Source organism: Sciurus carolinensis, chromosome 5, assembly GCF_902686445.1.
Source record: "Sciurus carolinensis chromosome 5, mSciCar1.2, whole genome shotgun sequence".
In the NCBI taxonomy this organism is placed as follows: Eukaryota; Metazoa; Chordata; class Mammalia; order Rodentia; family Sciuridae; genus Sciurus; species Sciurus carolinensis.
Window position 1 is genome coordinate 28,333,160 of NC_062217.1, and position 14,511 is coordinate 28,347,670.

Here is a 14,511-nt window from a genome sequence, read left to right on the forward strand (position 1 = left end):
GCACTACCTATTTAAAGGGTTTTATTTTTTCCTTAAAGGAAGTCATTTGGCCCTTGGACTTTCAAGGCACTCTTGCAGCTAATTGGGTAGAAACCCTAGAGAGGGTTGCTGCCCTCTGGTTACATCAAGGAGGCTAAGAAGGGCCATTTTGATTAAGGCTCTGTGAAGCACTCTTTTCTGGCCTGTTATCCGTCTTTATAAGTGGCCGATTCCTCAGTGGCAGTGGTGATTCAGGCCCGTGGGACCGCTCCAGCCAATTTGAATAAGCTATCAATAACATTAAAAGCCTTCCCAGACGCTGACGTTTGCCAGCACTTACAGGCTACTGCAAATTGGATGAGTGCCTTTTTGGTGTTTTCAGTTTCTCCTCAGTGTTTGTTAAACAGTCAGGGTATTTATCAGAAATGTCAATTGAACACAAACACATTATAGTATGCGCTTTTCATTGTTTGTTTGGGTTTTTTTTTTTTTTCCCCCTTTCTGACACTGTAGAACTCTATTTCTTCTTGGATTATGTCCTTCACACCAGGAAGGAATACTAGGAGTGTTGAAAAGAAATTATATGTGAATTACCCCCAGTTAGTAGAAGAAGGTCAAAGCTGGCAGTCTCCTAAGCTTCCAGCCAGGGCTGAGTTCTGAAGCTGCTGATGAGAAGGCAGAGAAAGCAGAGACTGGGATCTGTGCCCTCTTCCCACCCACCCCCAGCAGAATGCCCATGGCCCAGTAAGGGGCCAGTGCCAGCTGTATCCCAGATTCAGAACAAGAAACACGGCTGGAGGCCAGCAAGGGGTCTAGGGGAAATGGCTGCAGCTCTATTGATTTCATCTGGACTCTGATTGAGGTTCAGGGTATCAGTGGTCTCCTGCCTGATGTCTGTTGAAACATGGGCAACATATACATGCCCTTCCCTTTCCTTCTTTCTCTTACTCTCTCTCTCCAAAAACATCTGTGTCTTTGATCAGGGTTTAAAGGAATCCATGACTACCAAGTGTATAAGAACTACAGTTCTAATTTTTCTCCTCTATAAACTAACCTCTTCTTTGCTGTTTATGAGCAGATTTTACTCAATTTAATTCTGGAAGGGAGTAAGTTTGAGATTGAAACTCAAACAGTTCAGCAACTGTTGGGAGGGGGGTGCCTTTTATTTTTATTTCATTTTATTTTTTCAGAAAGAAGGAATTTTGATAAAAATTGTATCTTCTATATACATTTGCATATCTTCTTCACTTTATATTCTCTTCTGTACACTGTGCGATTAGTCTGTTTCTCACATGCGTATAATGAAAATGCCCCACAATAGGTACAAATCATTTCTGTCATTGGCTGATTGGATCACCTTAGGTAATCTGAACTTTCTGAACCTCAGTGTTCCCATCTGAGAACTAGGGGTGATAACAATAACCACAATATCGCACGAAACCTCATGAGGAACTAATTATATAAGTTATTGTTACATTTCATAAATGTGCTACTTTTAACAACATTAAAACATCAATCTCTACTGCCTGTTGACTTGTCTTCAGCAACAGTGCTGCTTATTTGCTAGAATAGACAGAAGTGTCAGCTAAAATCAGCTTCTTTCTTTTTTTAATTTGTTATTTTTAGATGTACATGATAGTAGGGTGTATTTTAACATATTCTGCATACATGGGGTGCAACCCATTACAATTTTGATCCATTCTTGCGGTTGAACATGATGTGGAGTTCCACTGGTGGTGTGTTCATGTGAACGTAGAAAAGTGATGTTCGATTCATGCTACTGTCTTTCCTATTCCCATCCCCTGTCCCTTTTAAACCCAGACCCTTTAACTTCCTAGCATTCATTGAATCCAAGAAATCACAGAATTAGGAGGCTGATGCTGTCCACTCCTGACATGATCTGAAGGCTGCAGCAAGATGCCAACTACCCAGTGAAACTGGGTCGACATCTAACTTTTATGAACAGATCTTTATTACCTCTGCTCAAGTGGACATGAATTTTCACAACTTTGCCTGTAGCTTTCTGAATGGCTAGTCCAAATATACCTTCAGAGTTCTAGAATTCTAAAATACTAGCACAGTAATTAAAAATATATGTTCTTTCGGATCACAGGTGCAATGAGAATTGATTATATTTTATTTTTGTTTTCCACTCAGTATTTAAGTTCCTCAAGAGTGTTGATACTAGGTCAGGTGTGGTGGTGCACACCTGTAACCCCAGCTACTTGGGAGGCTGAGGCAGGGGCATCACAAATTCAAGGCCATCCTTGAGATCATGTCTCAAAATAAAATTTATAAAGTGGCTGGGTGTGTAGCTCAGTGGTGGAGCACTTACCCAGCATGCACAAGGCCCCATGTTTGATCCCCAACCCCTTCCCAGTAGAAATGATATGGGGTGCTTTGATGAAGTAAATAATTAAACAACATATCCTTTGTAAGAACTGTTTATTGATGTGTATTAATTACACAGAATAGTGGGGTTTCATTGTGGCATATTTGTGTATACATGTAATTTGATCTGTTTCCCTCTCCAGTACCTCCCCTTATCCTCCCTCCTCCTTCCCACTTTCCTGTCCTCTACCCTAAGGGTCTCCCTTCTATTTTCGTAAGGTCCCTTTTTTCATTTCTTAATCTCTAGCTTCCATATATAAGAAAAAATATATTACACTTGTGTTTCTGATTTTGGCTTATTTTGCTTAACACGATGCTCTTCATTTCCATCCATTTTTTCCTGAAAATGACATAATTTTATTCTTTATGGTGGAATAAAACTCCATCTTGTATATATGCCACATTTACTTTCTTTTTGGTTCCTGGGGATTAAATCCAGGGGTGCTTAACCACTGAGCCATATCCCCAATCCTTTTTTGAGAGGGTCTCACTGAGTTGCTTAGTGCCTCACTAAGTTGCTGAGCCTGGCTTTGAATTTGCAGTCCTTCTGCCTCAGTCTCTTGAGCTCCTGGGATTATAAGCCTGCACCACTGCACCTGACCTGTGCCACATTTTCTTTATCCGTTCATCTGTTGATGGACACCTAGCCTGGTTCTGTAGCTTGGCTGTTGTGAGTTGTGCTGTATACATGGGACTGCATATATATCTTGAGTGTACTATCTTTAATTCTTTTGGATCAATGCTATGGAATAGTATTGCTGGATCATATGGTAGTTCCATTTTTAGCTTTTTGTGGAAGCTCTACTAGTTTCCACAGTGGCTCTACTAATTTATATACCTCCCAACAGTGTGTAAAAGTTCCTCTCTCCCACACCTGCATCTTCACCAGCATTTATTGTTATTTGTATTTTTTTCTTTTATTTTTGGTACCATGGATTGAACCCAGGGATGCTTAATCACTGGGCTGCATCCTCAGCCCTTTTAGTTTGTAATTTTGAGAGGGGTCTCACAAAGTTGGTTAAGGCCTTCTTAAGTTGGTGAGGCTAGTCTTGAACTTGTGATCCTCTTCTGCCTCAGTCTCCCAAATCCCTAGGATTATGGGCATGTACCACCACATCTGGCTGTTGTTATTTTTGAGGATTGCCATTCTGACTGGTGTGTGATGGAATCTCAATATATTTTTTAAAAATTTATTCTTCTTAGATATACATGACAATAGAGTATATTCTGATACATTATAAATGTATGAAGTATAACTTATTCTAATTAGGATCCTATTCTTGTGGTTGTACATGATGTGGAATTACACTGGTTTAATATTCATATATGAATGTAGAAAAGTTATTCAGTGTAGTTTTGTGCATTTCCCTTATAGCTAAAGATGTCAAACTTTTAAAATATAATTATAGGCCATTTTTACTTCTTCATTTGAGAAGTGTCTGTTTAGTTCATTTGCCCATTTATTAATTGGGTTATTTGTTTTTTTGTGTGTGACATTTTTTAATTCTTTACATGTTAATCCTGTCAGAAGAGTAGCTTAGTAAAGATTTTCTCCCATTCTGTAGGCTAAGAATTTGTGTTCTTAATTGTTTCCTTTGCTGTGTAGAAGCTTTTTTATTTGATACCATCCTATTTATTGTCTTACTGAGTAAGTTGCTACCTATCTGTATATGCTGGAGTGTTTATGTTTTTTTTCTAGCAGTTAGAAAGTGTTTGGACTTATTCCTAGGTCTTTGATCCATTTGTGGTCAACTTTTGTGCAGGGTGAGAGATAAGGATCTACTCTCTTCAGCATACGGATAACCAATTTTCCCATCACCATTTTTTAAGAGTCTGTCTTTTCCCCATTGTGTGTTTTTGGCACTTTTGTCAAGAATCAGATGACTAGGGCTATGTGGGCTTTTCTCTATCTTCTCTTCTGTTCTGTTGATCTACATGTCTGTTTTCCTGCCAGTACCATACAGTTTTTGTTATTATGGCTCTGTAGTATAATTTGAAGTGGGCTTTGCTCTTTTTGCTCAGGATTGCTTTGGTTATTCTGAGTCTTGTTTTTCCATATGATTTTAAGATTATTCCTTCTAGATCTGAGAATATTATGTCAGCTTTTCATTGCTGTAACCAAAATACCTGATATAAACAACTTAAAGGAGGAAAAGTTTGTTTTGGCTCACAGTTCAGAGGTTTCTGCTCAGGATCAGCTGGCTCCATTGCTTTGGGCCTGAGGTGGGGTATCATGGTGGATGGGGTGGTAGAGCAAAACCTTTCATCTCATGAGAGCTGGGAATTGGGGGTTGGGGAAAGAGAGAAGGAGAAGAGAGAAAAAAAGAAAGGAAGGGACTGGGCACAAGAAATACTCTTCGAGGGCATCTCCCCAGTGACCTACTTTGTCCAACTAGGCTTTACCTCCTACAGTTTCCATCATCTCCCTATAGTCCATTCAAATTATTAATCCATCACATGGGTTAATCCACGGATTAGGTTAGAGCACTCAGGATCCAATCATTTCCTAAAAGCCCCACCTTGGAACATTGCCGCATTGGGGACCCAGCCTGTAACACAGAGTCTTTTGGGGACACTTCATATCCAGACCATAATAAATGTGGTTGCTATTTTGATGGGGATTATATTTAATCTGTAGATTGCTTTTAGTAGTATGTCCATTTTTGGGGGGTGTGTGGGTGTACTGGGGATTGAACTCAGGGGCCCTCAACCACTGAGCCACATCCCCAGTCCTATTTTGTATTTTATTTAGAGACAGGTTCTCACTGAGTTGCTTAGCGCCTCGCTTTTGCTGAGACTGGCTTTGAACTTGCGATCCTCCTCCCTTGGCCTCCTGAGCTACTGTGATTACAGGCATGTGCCAGGGTGCCCGGCAGTGTGTCCAGTTTAACTGTATTAATTCTGCCTTTTCATGAACATGCGATGTCTTTCCATCTCTTGTCTTCTTTAATTTATTTTTTTAATGTTGTCTAATTTTTCCTGTAGAGTTCTTTTACCACTTTGGTTAGTTATTCCTAACTATTTTTTTTTACGCATTACTTATGTATAGAAAAGCTATTGATTTTTGTATGTATCACCTTCAGCAGTCTTTTTTTTTTCTTTTTTGGCGGTACTGGGGATCGAACCCAGGGCCTTCTGCTTGTGAGGCAAGCACTCTACCAACTGAGCTATCTCCCCAGCCCACCTTCAGCAGTCTTCTGGTGGAACTTTTAGGACCTTCTATGTATAGGATAATGTCATCTGCAAACAGATAGTATGTTTTTCCTGTTTAAACACTTCTCTTTTCCTATTTATACCCCTTTTAAATCCTTCTCTTGCCTAATTGCTCTGGCTAAAATTTCAAGTACTATGTTGAATAGGAGTGGCAAGTGTAGACATCATTGTCTTATTCCTGATTTTAGAGTAAATGCTTTCATTTTCTTTCCCCTATTCAGTACGATGATGTTGATTTTGGGTTTCTCATTCATATAGCCTTTATGATATTGTGGTAAGTTCCTTCTAACCCTAGTTTCTCCAGGGTTTTTATTATGAATGGGTGTTGAATTTTGTCTAAGATTTTTTCTGCATCTATTGAGATGATCATGGGTTTATCCTTGGTTCTATTTCTGTGGTGTATTGCAAGTATAGATTTGTGTATATTGAATCAACCTTGCATCCCTGGAATGAAACCAACTTGGTCATGGTGTGTGATCTTTTTAATGTGTTGTCAAGTTTGATTTGCTAATATTTTTCTAAGGATTTTCGCATCTATGTTCATCAGTGATACTGGCCTGTAGTTTTTTTCCTTGAAAATATCATTACCTGGTTTTAGTATCAGACTGATACTGGTTTTATAGTTTGGAAGTTCCCTTCCTTTCTATTTATGGAATAATTGAGAGACATTGAAGTTAGTTAGCAGAATTCAGCTGTGGATCGGTTTCTTCCTGGGCTTTTGTTTGCCGGAAGACTTTTTGTTACTGCTTCAATCTCATTGCTGGTTATGGGTCAGTTTAGTTTTTCTGTATCCTCTAGGGTCCATTTTGGTAGTTTGTATGTATCTAGAATTTATCCATTTCTTCTGGAATTGCCAACTTTTTGGAGTATAAGTTTTTAAAATAGTTACTAATGATCCTCTGAATTTCAGTGGTGTCTGTTGTGCTATCTCAGTTTTCATCTCTAATTTTATTGATTTGGATTTCTTTTTGTACTGGGAATTGAACTCAGCGATGCTTAGCCACTGAACCACATCCCCAGCCCTTTTTATATTTTATTTAGAAATAGGTTCTCACTAAATTGCTCAGGGACTCACTAAATTATTGAGATTGGCTTTGAACTCGTGATCCTTCTACCTCAACCTCCTGAGCCAGTAGGATTACAGGCACACACCACTATGCCCAACTCTTTTTTTTTTCTCTTTCTTTGGTTAGTTTGACTTATCTTTAGCTTATCAATCTTGTTTATCTTTTCAAAGAACCAACTCTGTTTCATTGATCTCTTTTATTGTTCTTTTTTCTATTTCTTTGTTTTCAGGTCCAATTTTCATTATTTCTTTCCTTCTACCAGTTTTAGGAATGGTTTGTTTTGTTTTTCTAAGATCTCGAGATGCATCATTAGGTCATTTTTGGGGGATCGTTGTGATTTTTTTAATTTTATGTGGGCACTCATAAACTTGGAACAACCCTTGGTGTGCCCCAGAGATTCTGCTCTCTGATTGAAGGTTTGCTCTGCGGCCTCCAGTTGAAGCAGATAGTCTAAGTAACTTTTATTTTACATCATCTGTTTTGTTGGCTGAATTCTCTTCTGTTAACCCTTTGAACTATTAGGTCTACTCATGAGTTTTATCTGTGGACTTGAGTGATGTTTCTGAAGTTTAATGAATGGATTTACTTGTTTATGAAACGTTTGCAAGGTGGTCTCTATTTTACTTGAACACACATTAAATAAGAGTATATTTCTGTATTCAAAGGAAAGGATCATCACAGGATTAACCAACAAAAGCAGAAGATAGTGATGAATGACTGATGTTTATCTGGTTATCGTATAGTTGATCCCAAACCATTACTGCTTAAGTACCAGTAGAACCCTCTATTTACAAATAGAGCACCTTCTTTTTTTTTTTTTTTTTTCTTTTTTGGGTGCTGAGTATCGAACCCAGGGCCTTGTGCTTACAAGGCAAGCACTCTACCAACTGAGCTATCTCCCCAGCCCAAGCACTTTCTTTGGCAGTAGCTTAGTTACCATTTTGTAAGGCTTATGCTTCCTTTTCTTTTTGATTTGAGAAATACCACTTGTTTTGTTCTGTTTTGTTTTGTGGTGCTGGGGAGAGAACTCAGGACTTTGTTCTTCCCAGGCAATTTTTAGTTTCTCATGTACCCCTTCACAAGTACAATAAAGCCTCATCGAGTGAACACAGAGGAATAAGTTCCAAATGTAGCTGGTTTTTCACATCTTCTACTCTTGGTTGGCAATCTTTATAAAATGCCGCCTCTCTTCTGTGTCTTCTGAGACAGTGCTGTTAGCTCTCCTTCTCTGGATGGACGGTTGGGCCATCTGTGTGGACATGGTAATGTGCCTTCTGGGGCTGTAAACCTATGTGTGCAGAACCGTTTGTCCATTAAGCTAAGTTAGTCCAGATGTGTGTACTTTCTTACTTTTTCTCCCTGTTTTTATAGACCTTTTTTCCTCTATAGATTGTCATGGTACTTTTCATTTATGCTGGGATCCTTTAATTTATAGCTATTTCCCGCAGCTTCCTGGGTGGCTCCAGATCTCTCAGATGCTAGAAGGAGTACTTTAAAAGTACTTACGCTTTAAAACATAGTAAGAGAATTAGGTAACATTTAATTCAGGGCAGTGACTTTTATTGGTTTTAATTATTCTCAGAAAAGAATTTAACTTGCAGAATAGATTCTGGTTTACCATAATGAAATTGGTGTATTTCTGAAATATACCTTACAATTTTTTAAGTTTGACTCCCTTTAGAAACTGTATGTTTAATGTCTTTTATACAGCTCTATTCGAAGTCAGTCTTCTAGTTGTACCTTGTCCAAAAATCATGACTTAATTTAGGCTGTATATTATCAATAATGATTGACAATGAAATTAATAACAACCTAAAAGGAGATAAAATAGAAGTTTTGAAGAACTCACTTTATGTAAATGCAACTTTTCTTTTTAAGTGCTAGGAATTGAACCCGGGGCCTCATGCATACCAGGATGTGCTACCACCGAGCCACACCCCGAGTCCTAAATGCAATTTTTTATAAGCAGAGAGAGACTTAAAGATATTTAGAATTTTATGTCTCTCAGATATAAGGTACTGGCCATGAACTAAATGACCAGAGGACTTTGTATATATATATGTATAAACATCCTTAAAGAAATTTTATTTCCTGCTACATGCTTAATAATCCAAAAAGCATTTTTATTTATTTTTAATCAGACAGTTCCTCCATGGAATGGAGATACTGCCTCCTTATTTTGTTATACCCCAGTGATATTTATTTACTTCCTCATCCTCTTTTCAGCATTACAAGAAGATGCATTTAGCACATGAGAAAATAAACGTGTACAGTTTGCTTGTTTAAAACTTCTATATAGTTGTGGTGACAGTGACTGTAAATAGCATAATTAAATGCTGCATTGTTAGATGAAGACATTTTTCAGTTATATGGAGAAGACTGGTAGCTACTGTAGCTTCCAATCTCTTGTGCTAGAGCAACATTTAATTCCCTCCTTTTCATTTTCACTCTAGAGTATTTCATGTTCTTTTTGCCTTTTTTTCTTTCTTTCCTCCAATGCCAGTCACCTGGAGATAGGGCAGTTCAACCAAACTGAGATTTAACAAATTTAAACCAAATCATGTAGGTCTAGAAACCATTCTGAACCAGAAGGATTTAATTGCTTTTTTCTTTCTTTCTTTCTTTCTTTCTTTCTTTCTTTCTTTCTTTCTTTCTTTCTTTCTTTTTTTTTTTTTTAGTTGTGGATGGACCTTTATTTTTATTTATTTAAATGCGGTGCTGAGAATTGAACCCAATGCCTTACACATGCAAGGCAAGTGCTCTACCACTATGCTACAACCCCAGCCCCTAATTTGCTTTTTTCCACTCATCAAGTTCATGGGATAATTATAAATTATTCCTTTTCTTTTTTAGTTTTTTTTATAGAACAGAATTTTTTTCTTTCCTATTAAATTATCAGTTCATTTGATCCTATAGGAAGATGTATCCAGTAGTTTGTAAGTTTACTTTCCCTGGTGTTTACCAAAATCATACCCCTGCCTGTCTTCCTCCCTTCACAGTGAAGCTGCCTTGAATTTACTGGGTAAAATCTCTGGTGAGTTGGACCCTCTTTGAGAATAGGTGAGGAGAAACAGACTTTCTGGATCCTGGCCACTAGCACAAGCTAGTGGATTTGGGCAACGACCTTGAAGGCAGCCGAGCCACCTGGATGTAGGACTGTAGACAAGTCTAGATTTGTCCCTCATTGCCCACCCTTCATTAGAGTTTGGCCCCGGCATCAGGTTAACAGCAAAGAAGAAGGAGGAAATCGCTGCCCAAAAGATCCAGAGCCAGACAACTCCAGGCCTTTGCTGCTGTGCTCGATAACTAATCAAAAACCCTAGTTCCTCAACCAGGACCAAGTACATATAGGTATTTTGTTTTCTCATCTGTAAAATGGGGATTATAATACCTACTTGGCAGGTTTGTCATAAGGGGTTAAAGAGAGTGCGGTCAGTGCCCAGTATAGGTAAGGCCTTTAAATGCAGTGAAAAATTGACAGGTCAGCAAAGATTACTGTCAGAGCAAGATTACTGCTTTAAATCCCCCAGTCCCATTCTTATTAGAGAAAAACACTAAAAGGATATCACTTTCTCTGCTGCAATGATGGGAGGTGATTACTTCGTCATGCCTGTTTAAGGGGCATCCCGATGACTCTGAAAATTTCCCAGGGAAGAAGCCCTGATCAGCCGGGCTATGCAGACTTGTCAACATGGGGCCATATATTGTATTTCTGCATTTTTTATTTGTTTACCTGGACACTTGAATCATTAAACTAAAAGGCATCTGTGTTTTTTTTGTTTTGTTTTGTTTTAAAAAGAAAAAAAGAAAGGAAGAAAGATTGATGATACTTTAGGAAATGATCTGACTTGACTTTACCCAGGAAATGATCTCTTCTCACTCGTTTTGCATTTCAGCCTAAAACTGCCCTGCCTATGAATCTATAATTAGAAATATAATATTCAAATCCAGATACTAGGGAAAATGTCGGGCTCATTTTCTCCACCCCCACATGTGCTATATTTGTTTTGTTTATTATCTTCTTGCTCAATGAAAAATATTTACTTAAGTATGAATGTCAGAAAAATAAGTGGTTCACAGAATTTACCACTTGGGGTCTATTCTACTTTTAAGCTAACGTTTTGGAACATAAGGCACAAGGAAGGTTTTCCCGTAGTGTTTACATAATGACTTTTTAGTCCACAGGAGTGTGTTATATTTGAACCCATATGGCAAGTAAATATTTCTATCCTGAATGTCTGAAGGGAAGATAGTATGATTTCCTGTGCATGGAGACATGTCTAAAACACTCCAAAGGTGATGATTGCAAGATCTTAGAGTGCTGTAAAGTTGATTTTGTATTTAGACCAACATCAGATCCTAAGGTATTTAGAAATTAACTGCTACAAAATAACCTAAAAATAACCTATTGCCTTAGAATCTCTTCCAAATCTTTGTTAGAGACTTTCCCACCAGCAAATTATGATCTGGTGCTTGGACTTGGTAATACAGTATTGCAGACATCTCCCTTTGAAGACTTCATGATGGATCAAAGTCAATTTTTATGCTGAGAAGTAAGTATAAGTTCCTTTGGACCTCAAGGCTACTAACACTCTTAGAACTCGTTCCCATCTTAGAGTCCATTTACTTTTCCATTAACACACACTAAATAGGCACAGAAATCAGCTGGTCAGGGCCCAGGAGTCAGGTGTATGCCCTTGCCTATGGCAGCATATAAAGGAAGGCAGGAAGTGGTTCTAGAACTATTAGTACTGACTTGTCGTTTGGCTGTAGTAAATGACCCTGTGGCAGACCTTTGTGAACCACCCTAAGTAATGTATATGGCCTTGTGGCAATTTAGAAAAGGCATTTGCCAAGAAGCTGCTCTTCTTCTTAGGTGAATCTGAGTAACTTATATATAAATGTGTTGCCTCTTTACAAAAAAGAACATGATAACCAAAAAGGCCGGTCCACATTCCTCTTTGGAGTGGTGCACGGGTAGGAAAGAGAGACATAGAGACAAACTCATGCGTATCCCAGCCTTCCAAGAAAAATTTCTAATTTGAGCTTTTCTTAACACTAAAATTAACAATATAAATGTGCTTGTCATGGGTGGTTCAATTAAGGTTGGTATCCACATCCACATGATGTGGGGAAAAACTAGCACTATGCAGGAGGAAAATGCCTATCAGTGTACTCTCGGGAGTGCTGTGCCCCTTTTAGTTCAGGAATATGGAAAATATTCATCCTGGAACCTCTGTGACTAAGAGATAATCCAAGGGACTGGTGGTGGGCTGCACTGTTGGTGGCTGCCAGGAGAAAGCGGTGCCAATTAATCAGACTATGGGAAACCTTTGGACCATTAGCTATAAAATCATTTGGGTCGCTTTAGTCTTTGCAGTAGGCTCCCATACTTCATTTATAGTCAGTTCATGTTCAGAATTTCTTTGCCAGAGTGTATCTTCAAATGATGCTGGGAATCTACAGATTAATTTTTTTTTCTTTTTGCTTAGATTCACCTTTTTTTTTTTTTTCTTGTCTAAAGGACTTTTCAGTGGGGACAATAACCTAACACACTGAGTTCAGAGTAAACAGGAAATCTGGCAGCAATAACTGGACCAAGGACCAACTTTGCAAAGCCAAGTTATAATGAGTAATTTGCAAAGTAATTAATCAGGAGGCCATTGTCCCTAGAAAATGGGGTAGGTGCACCCCACACTGACTTGGTGCCTCTCTTGGATGCTTGAGGCCACAGTTTTACTTGGGTCTTATATCCAGTAAATTCTGAGTAACCCATCACTTCTCAGATCAAAGAGAGAAAGTCGTGAACCCCAGAGTCGACTCTTTTCAGTCTTGAAAAGGTCCAGAGCATAAATCATCAATGACACATCCGTGGATCAGAAGTATTTTGTGAGTAAAGGGCAGCTACTTCTGAAAAATTAAATAGAATAGACTAGAAATACCAAAGTACATCATGTGTTATAAGGTTAATGTTTTGCAAAAATATTTTGTGCACATGCAAATATATGTACCTATGTGGGTATGGACTATGATATAGCATGAATTTCTTATTGTGGTTCTGGATTAAAGAAGTTTAGAAGTAGTACTTTATTTAATATTTTTTGAAATATGGAAATGATAGCATTTTTCTAGTTACATTTTAGATAAAGTGATATGAGATTTTTCTTTCTTTATGCTTAGGAGAAATAACTTCCCTAGGGGAATAATGAATTGATTTAAAGTTGTTATATTCAGACAAAATAAATGAATGTGCTTAGATAGTTCTCCAAAAGCATAACATTAAGCATAAAGTGTTTGAAATTTTATACTATTAGTTTTAGTGTCCTGGAATATTTCAAAGCTATGTTTATATCTATGTATTTTTTTTTTACATAAATGGAGTATAATTTCTCATTCTTCTGGTTGTACATGATGTAAAATCACACCAGTCTTATAGTCATATGTGTACATAGGGTAATATATAGATTCATTCTACTATCCTTCCTATCCCTCCCCTCTTTTGTTGACACTATTAAAGCATATGCAAATTCATGATATGCAAATTTTACATATTTAAACATGTTAAATAATAGTTCAAAATTTGAGTCACAACCCTTAAAAGAAAAAATAAATCTAGTATAAAAGGAGACAAAAAGCAAGGCACAGGTTTTTCCAAGCAATAGAGAAATAGTTGGGCTATTTTAAGAGTGCCACCAGTATTTTTTCAAATATGTTATCATGGAAATTTTATAAAGTCCTGTTACTTTTAGTATTTAGTAGTTTTCTTTGCAACTCTTTTTTCCACATGAGAATCTTTTCTTTTGGGGCAAAAGAACATTTTTGTCTTTAAAGGTATATAATTTTTACTTTGACCTTTCAAAACAGAGAAGCAACATAGAGAACACACACTCCAAGGCCAGACTGGGTAAAGTAACCCAAAGCTAGTTATTTGAGCTGCCTATGCCTCAATTTTCCAATCCATAAAATGGAGAAGTAGCAGTGACTATACGAATGAGGATTAAGGACACTAGTATTTGTGAAGTGTGGTGCCCAGGAAGCACCAAGTGGTAGCTGTTTTTACAGTACTTACTCAGCCTTCACTCATTCAGCGAACATTCACCAGGCACCCAGGATCAGATATGGGAATAGGATAAAAAGGCAGCCATCACAGTTATCAAAAATACAAGAACAATAAATGTTGACAAGGACATGGGGAAAAAGGTACGCTCATACGTTGCTAGTGAGATTGCATATTGGTGCAGCCACTCTGGAAAGCAGTATGGAGATTCCTCAGAAAACTTGGAATGGACCCACCATTTGACCCAGCTATCCCACTCCTCAGTTTATACCTAAAGGACTTAAAATCAGCATACTACAGTGATGCAGCCACATCAATGTTTATAGCAGCTCAACTCCCAATAGCTTAACTATGGAACCAACCAAGGGTCCTTCAACAGATGAATGAATAAATAAAATTGATATATATATATATATATATATATATATATATGATGGAATATTACTCAGCCTTAAAGCAGAATGGAATTATGGCATTTGCAAGTAAGTGGATAGAACTGGAGAATGTCATGCTAAGCGAAATAAGCCAGTCCCAAAAAATGAAAGCCAAATGCTTTCTCTGATATGAGACGCTAATTCACAATAAGGTGGGGCCGGGGGTAGATGCTAGGGAAAAATAGAGGTGCTTTGAATTGGAGGAGAGTGAAGGGAGGGGAGGGCGTATGGGGTTAAGAATAACAGTAGAATGAATCAGATATTATTACCTTATATGCATGTATGATTACACGACCTGTAACTCTACATCATATACAACCAGAAGAATGAGAAGTTATGTTCCATTTATGTATGATGTGTCAAAATGCAT

At 37.8% G+C, this 14,511-nt stretch overlaps 1 long non-coding RNA gene and 1 other non-coding gene across 2 annotated transcripts in view; one reads left to right on the forward strand and one right to left on the reverse strand.

Annotated features, from left to right (window-relative positions):
• The window catches only part of LOC124985077 (uncharacterized), a 148,033-nt gene that overhangs the window by 12,308 nt on the left and 121,214 nt on the right, over positions 1 to 14,511 (forward strand). The gene's annotated exons all lie outside the window — the stretch shown is intronic.
• On the reverse strand, positions 5,475 to 5,547 carry Trnav-cac (transfer RNA valine (anticodon CAC)). The gene has a single exon. It is a non-coding gene; the product is annotated as a tRNA-Val (tRNA).